Source organism: Ceratosolen solmsi, unplaced genomic scaffold (assembly GCF_000503995.2).
Source record: "Ceratosolen solmsi marchali unplaced genomic scaffold, CerSol_1.0 scaffold13, whole genome shotgun sequence".
Lineage (NCBI taxonomy): Eukaryota > Metazoa > Arthropoda > Insecta > Hymenoptera > Agaonidae > Ceratosolen > Ceratosolen solmsi.
Genome location: NW_011948418.1, coordinates 1013990 through 1021190, shown reverse-complemented (window position 1 = coordinate 1021190; position 7201 = coordinate 1013990). Strand labels below are relative to the sequence as shown.

The following is a 7201-nucleotide window of genomic DNA, read 5'->3' as shown; positions in this document are numbered from 1 at the left end:
AACCAGCCCTTCGCCACCAAACCGTCATCGCAAAAATTATAAATGTAATTCTCCCGATTGGCCTTCTATTATTTTCACGATACTTCCCTCACACTCTTGATTTTCCCAGCGAGCGATTCGCACAGTAAAATCTATCCTCCCGCACACGACGAAAATTGGCGTGACTTGTACGGTGCCGAGTACGACGGCGCCCAGGAGCATTCGTTTATTTTTCCTAACCCCTTCCCCAACCCCCCCTCCAGCGCCCATCAAGCCACCGGTCGCCGCAACTTATTTATGTGAATAAATGGTCTCCGTGAATTCGCACTATGCATTGAGCGGTGCGCGACAGGGCGGAAGGAGAAGGAGGCGAATGAATCAGCTTAATGAAATTCTCGCCCACGAGTGCCCAAATGACGTATAATGCCATTTAACTAAGGAGAGCTATCTTGTATAGCGATGGTATTTTCGCTGGCGTTGTTTTAAGTGTTGGACTGTACGAATAATGGATTGCTATTGGTACACGGAAGCGTTGTTGTTCATTCTTTGTGTAATTGAATAGAGATATGTAACAGTGACATTTTAATGTCATAACGCGGAGCTAAAAATATTGTGCTTATAAATACTTCTGTATTTCGCACGCACGGGCAACAAGAGTAAATTGGCTACAAGCTTGAGATTTTAGCTTAATTCAATTTTAAATAACGATACGTGACATTGACAAAATATGAGCTTCCTTCAACATGTTTTCTGCATTGGCCTTTACAATATTTCAAGAATTTTCCGTATTATCTTTAACCATTAGCTTGTATAATCATAGGCTAGTTATATAAAAACTTGATCAAACGTTGTGAAATAATAAAATAATTGATTTTTATATTCGGCATTTAATATATTTGCGCGTTAGGTGGTTGGCGGTAGTAGCTGATATTTAGGCAAAAAATGTAATTTCGAAGAAGACTTATTTGAACGTAATGACGTCATAACATAACCTTATAAACTACTCCTATGGGTAATATAATTTTTGCACCATTTATTTATAAATAATATGCGTGCCTGCCTGCATCTATCATTACATAAATTATCAAAGCGATTTATCTGAATGACATTAATATTTGTTTAATTGAGAAGACAACAACGTATTATCGACAAATTTAATGGAGATACAAGAGAAGTATACACTATTTTCAAAAATTCAATTTTAAAACATTGGATTATGCGTCTTTTAAAATTTTGATATTTCCGTTCGTTTACTTTTTAACAACATTTTTCATAATAATAACACTAAAGTTTATTATAATGTAACATTGGATTTCCATTACTTTATGACATTTAGCATACAGTGATTATATTAAAAAATAATTACCTTTATTTAACAATAAGTTTAATTTTTCTTTATACTTTAACGTTTTTAAAATAATTTTAAGTATTTTAAATAATGTCGAACTCGCGTGTCTCTATTCTCGATCTTAAGTAACTTAATGAATATCAACTGTAAGTACACAGATGTATGTGTGGTTGCGGGTATTCCAGTTTACAAATGATACTCTTAACAAATGTATATTCATAATTCTAGGATTTTAATTATTACTTGAATTACAGGCATTATAATATTATTTCATATTAATTTATACATTTATAAGTGGATAACGCTTAAAGCTAAAGGTAATAATTGAATTTTTGCTGTTCTATTCTTGTCTGCTTATTGCTTATAATATCATTTTGACATATTTCGTCATATTTTGATATCTTATCGACATTTCCAAAATACTTAAGATTGACGTATATCACTGCGTATTGAAAGCATAATTGTAATGCATAAGGATTGGATTAGAGTGAAATATAATATACATTGTGAAATTGGAATATGAAGTAAGCGGTAAGAAAGCAAATGCATACTGATATCTGATTTTTCGTATGAATCGTTAAATTAAACTTTTATATCTTTAATAAGCCGAAAATAAGTGTTGTTTTAAATCTGCTTTATTTTATAGCTATTTAAAAGATATTGCAATTTTTTTGTTTTTTGTTTTTTTTTTAATATATACGTAACAATTATAATTTTTAGTAAATATTATGCCAATAAGAAGTTATCTACAACAAATGATAGTAGTATAACTAAATAAGAATAACGATACTAAATACAAGAGTTTGGAATCGGATTAAAAGTCTTTACGTTCTTTCATCTAAGAACGTTGAAATACCAAACGATAATTTTATGTCACGCATAAAATCTACTTTAGACGTAACTTTAGAAGAAAAATTAATAAAAAAATATGAGGAACCTTCGAAATATTAACATTTTCCAAAGCATAACCTAATGAACATACACAGCATTTATTCGAATTCGTTTAATCTAAATATTATTGTATTTAAGATGAATTAATTCCTCGATTTTCCTCAGTTTAAATTTTTCGATAACAAAATTCATGAAACTTGTCTTAATTTGAGTATATACTTTCTTCAATAAATATATGTAATTTAGAATTATAAAATACCGAAAAGTTTAAATGCTTTGTGACAAAATTAGTATTCATAATTTTTTCGTAACCGAAAAAATTTACCACTTCATCCCTATAATTAAACCATCATATTGTCATTACCATAAAACATAAACAATACATTAGTGCGCATTATGTACTAACATTAAAGTACGATTAATTTTGCACGATAACATTATATTGGAGAATTTATTCATAATAATACTGTGGTTCAACATACTCTTCTAATTCTTATCAGGCAAAGATTACCGCTGACATATGAAATTAAAAGCGATATAAATACATCCGAGAGGATCAACATGACCGAGCGGATCGACGAGCGAATGCAGTTCCCAATGCAACCTGAGGGATTTTACGCAACTCAATGGCCTACCACCCCGACAATAAGTCGAAGGCCGTTCGATTCCCACAGTAGAAGAAAGAGGGTTTCACGCCGATCAGCGAGCCATCATCAATAAAACGAGCGGAACGGCTGACGAGGCTTCTGCTAGACGAACTCGACTATTCGCCACTCGCCGACCACTTCCCAGAAGAGGACGTTCGTCTGCTAGCTGCGACGGGGGAAAGGATTCGGACGAGCGAACGAGACTCTGAGAAATTCAGGGGGTAGGGAATGAGATGGAAAATGGACGATTCGTTTCATTAGCAAGGGGTTATTGGGGTTATTAAGGGGTGAGTAAAATCGGAAAATGTTCAACTGCCAACTGCCAACTGCCAACTGCCAACTGCCAATTGTTAATGAGTGAAAAGATTTGTAAGATGAAAACAAAATTATAATGAATGCAAAGTACTTTAAATTAAACTACAAGCTGCATGTATTAAGATACGTGAAGAAAATTTGCATTCACTTTTTCAATTAAATTGCCTTCTTAATTTTTCTTTCCTCTCATGCACATTCGTTATTAATCAATAATTCCCGTAATATAAAAAGAAAAAGTATAGTGAATGCAGTTTTTAGTTTCAGAACAATTTTACATTACGAGTCGATATCTCTGCTTTCACGTGACAGACTTATCTCACCCGACCGAATAATTATTAGATAAAGGATAAAGCATAATTCAAAGATGTGAATGAAAGAAAAACAGAGATAAATCGCTGTAAATCTTGAAATTAAAACGAATATTCAACTGGAAGCTTTAAAGGAGCGTTGAATTATACTTGACGTTGCTTCAGATAATTTGAATAAAAACAATAAAGAGCAGCTTAGCTTCATAACATCAAACCGAACATTAGCATGTTCTCGTTAAAAATTCTTATGCTTTTATATTATCCAATTTAAATTCTTACCTCTATCTTTCTTTTCTACTTTCTTTTATAAGGATAGCATTATATGGGTGAGCTCTTAGCTAAACTTTTTGACATTTTAGTCACATAAGTAATTCGATAACAAGATGTATTCCATGTTCCATTGACATAGTCAACATTTTCACTCTAATTTATACTTATTTTTTCATGAAAATAAACAATTGAATAAAATTTAATATTAAATTTACATCTAAATATGAAAAAAAACCTATAAATACAGATAATTATTATATATTTTGTTTTTTTGTTTTTTTTTTTTTTTTTTTTTTTTTTTTTTGTTTTTTTTTAATCTCTGATTAGCAATATATTAACGATTCTTATCATACGGATTAACTAACTATCGATTGATTTTCAAAAAATCAATTAAAATTAAGGAGCCACCATTAGTTATAAAATTAATCACTCTCCTTGAATAATATTATATATTCGTGATAAAATTAATAATTTAATTATAAATTATAAAATTGAATGTGATTTTAATCATTCTAATTAAATGTAAAAATAAGACTTTTATATTTTTAATGTAATATATTCTACTGTTCTTAATGATAAAACTAAGCATGATGAGGCAGATGTTTTTGCTGCAATGGATCGAGCTATTGAAAATATTGAGAGTCCCATCGATTCTTTAGATTACGTGTCAGTAATATCAGATAAAGCTGCTAGTCATTTTAAATACCACTTTGATTTGCACGAATTTGCACGTCTTCGGATTATGCTAAAAAAGAAATTTTCTCTACCACATGATATCGCAAGGATATTGCGAAAATCATAGACGAACTTTTAAAGCTTCGTGCGTTAGTTTTTGCATAGTTTTTTTAATTAAATCGAGCTACACAAAATAATAGATTATATATTGGATTATGAACTAGAAGCGCCTGATTATTTCACCTGATTACAAAATTTGAAGGGTAATTTATTTAAAATTAATAAAGTGTAGAATTAAAGTATAACATTGAAAAACAAATCGCTTATTTAAATTATATTTAACAATTCTTAACAGTTTCAACCCTAGATGATTATTAGATATCCTACATAAATAATTATTAAATATAAAAATTCTAAATAAATAAGAGATTCGCAATCAAGATTTTGTTGAAGGAAGTATTCATATTCAATTTTCATGGTAATAAATTTAAAGATAAATCTATTATAAAAGATAAAATTTAAATAATAAAACAATCCATATTAACTATTAGACTATAAATATAATTAAATGATAATTATTGTTGGTTTAAAACTAATCGTTTCACGCATATTGGAACAAATTGTTTGAAATATTTAACAAATACAATGTTTACTTTGTATTACTCGTTACATAACGACTCCCGTAAATCTGACAATAGTTGTTTAACACCAATACTACTTTGCACGCAATATCGAGACTTCCAAAATTCCTACACCTGTGAATGTTGATTAAACGAGTCGAATCGAATGTCTCTCTAATTCATGAGAAAGACTTTCGAAGGATCATTAAATATCCTCAAGAACTTTCGTCTTCGGTGAAAAAAGAAGCAAAACCTTACTCTCGCTACTAGCGTATCAAGGCAATGAATAACCTCCGGTGCGATTTTTATATTCAGGAGTCATTGTGGAGGGGCTGGAGGAGGCGAGTAAAGGAGTGGCACAGAAGTATACATTTAATTATCGTGACTCGATGGCCACACAGACTGAAGCTCATGTAAAAAATCACGCAATTACGTTGAAGTCACATGGGTCCTTCCCTCCTTCATTGGCCCACGTGCACTTCGCATCGGCTTTTGGCCTTTTCGTTAAGGAAGCCTAAAAGTCAACGGTCGCGCGTTCCGCGAGCTATTTTAAAAGCACCGGTGTAGCGCATAATCAGAAAATTCATATTAGCTAGGGGCCGACATTAGCTTTTATCATACTGCCACATTGCTTCGTGAAATGTAATCAGCGAGTAATCGCTAATTTAAAAAATGAACCTGTTTTGAAATCATGTACACGCAGCTGCAACTACTATCGAGATTAAGTCGATGGAGCCTCTGATCGGCACCTGTCGCTTATGTATTGCAGCTTCGATTATTCTCGCGCAATATATATATATATATATATATATATATATGTGTGTGTGTCTGTTTGTCTCTCTCTCTCTCTCTCTCTCTCTCTGTCTCTCTCTGTGTGTGTGTGTGTGTGTGTGTATGTTTGTATGCGTGTGTTTGCGCGTTTGCGTGCGTGTGTTTGAAAATATGTTTATACATTTCTAGTAGTAACGCGCTGTTAATTAATGACGTTTGTATTGATTATGTAAGTGAGATAATTAACTATAAATGAAAGTTGGTTACCAAAATTTTTATTTAAATATTTATATATGAATCGACTTGATAGTATTCAAAAGGCATATAAATAATTTAAACTCTGTATTAAATATTACTACTTGGTCATACAATTTTAAACCAATATTTATTGGCGAATAAAGACAGAAAAGGTTGTTTATTATTTATACAGTATCTCTTTGACATTTGACAAAAATTTTATTTGGAATCTGTCATGATTTAAATCGATAACAGCTTCGAAAACATTTAAAAAAATCTGTCATTAATAAATTGCCTATCATTGTCATTAATAATTTATTATTGACTATTATTAATAATAGCTATAATTCTAATTAAATAAAATATTTAATATTTTGATTCATAAGTTTCATCATCATATGTTAAATCCTCTTCATATACAATGTTCTCATTTTTTTTTCATTGTAATGAATTTTGATCATTTAACATTACATTCATATAAGTTTTCTAAGAAAAAAGAACGACTAAAGAGAACATAAATATAAGCAAATAATATTAAATTAAATTTTGTTTAAAAATTCATTTCAAATTACTATCATGAGTATTTAATTTTTTTTTAATAATTTTGAACTACGAAAATTCAACGTTTCCAAATTATATTGTACTCTTGTTTCTAATAACGTATTGTCAAATTTCTCTATTATTAATTGAGAATTACATTACCTGTATCTATATATAAATTCCTTGGGGTATTCTGTAAACATTGTCTTTTGAATATTTTTATAAAATTTTATTGCGCCATGTTAAATCTTTTACTGCCTCAATCTTGGTGTAAATTTTTTTAATTTAATTCTCTATTTATTGCATACCCTCCTCTCTCTCTCTCTCTCTCTCTCTCTCTCTCTCTCTCTCTCTCTCTCTCTCTCTCTCTCTCTCTCTCTCTCTCTCTCTCTCTCTCTCTCTCAGAATCCGAAGCCTATATTTTATCATAAGAAAATATCATTGCTAATTTTATAATTTATTAAGAAATTCAAAACTTTTCATTAGACGTTCTATTAATAGAGCAAATTTATTTTAATCAAATTTTTCCATGACAATTGTACATGCTATTACGTTATTAAATTTTAGTAATAAAAAGCAGAAAGTAATAAACGAAATACC

The 7201-nt window shown here is 30.4% G+C and overlaps 1 protein-coding gene across 1 annotated transcript in view; it reads right to left on the bottom strand.

The window, feature by feature from the left end:
* Positions 1-7201, bottom strand: part of LOC105360086 (uncharacterized) — a 69557-nt gene that overhangs the window by 61555 nt on the left and 801 nt on the right. The window lies entirely within an intron of this gene.